We start from the raw sequence: 225 nt of genomic DNA, 5'->3' as shown, positions 1-225 counted from the left end.
CCCCGCCGCTCTGTCTCTCGCCGGGGCCCCCCCGCCGTTTCAGCAAGCCATGCCGCCGCGCCGGATTTTTCCCGCAGTCTCCATCGCCGGGGAGCGGTTTCTGTCCGGCTGCGAATGTTGCACATGCAGAAGATGGTGGTGAGTTTGGCGGCGGGGGGGAACGTCTAGTGGCGGCGCGGCGCGGCGCGGCGAGGGCGGACATGCGCGGTGCGCCCACCCCCCCTC

The sequence above is a fragment of the Mesitornis unicolor genome, unplaced genomic scaffold (genome assembly GCF_000695765.1).
Source record: "Mesitornis unicolor isolate BGI_N332 unplaced genomic scaffold, ASM69576v1 scaffold9093, whole genome shotgun sequence".
NCBI classification, from domain to species: domain Eukaryota; kingdom Metazoa; phylum Chordata; class Aves; order Mesitornithiformes; family Mesitornithidae; genus Mesitornis; species Mesitornis unicolor.
The sequence above is the reverse complement of the archived record's forward strand: the minus strand, read 5'-3'. Positions refer to the sequence as shown.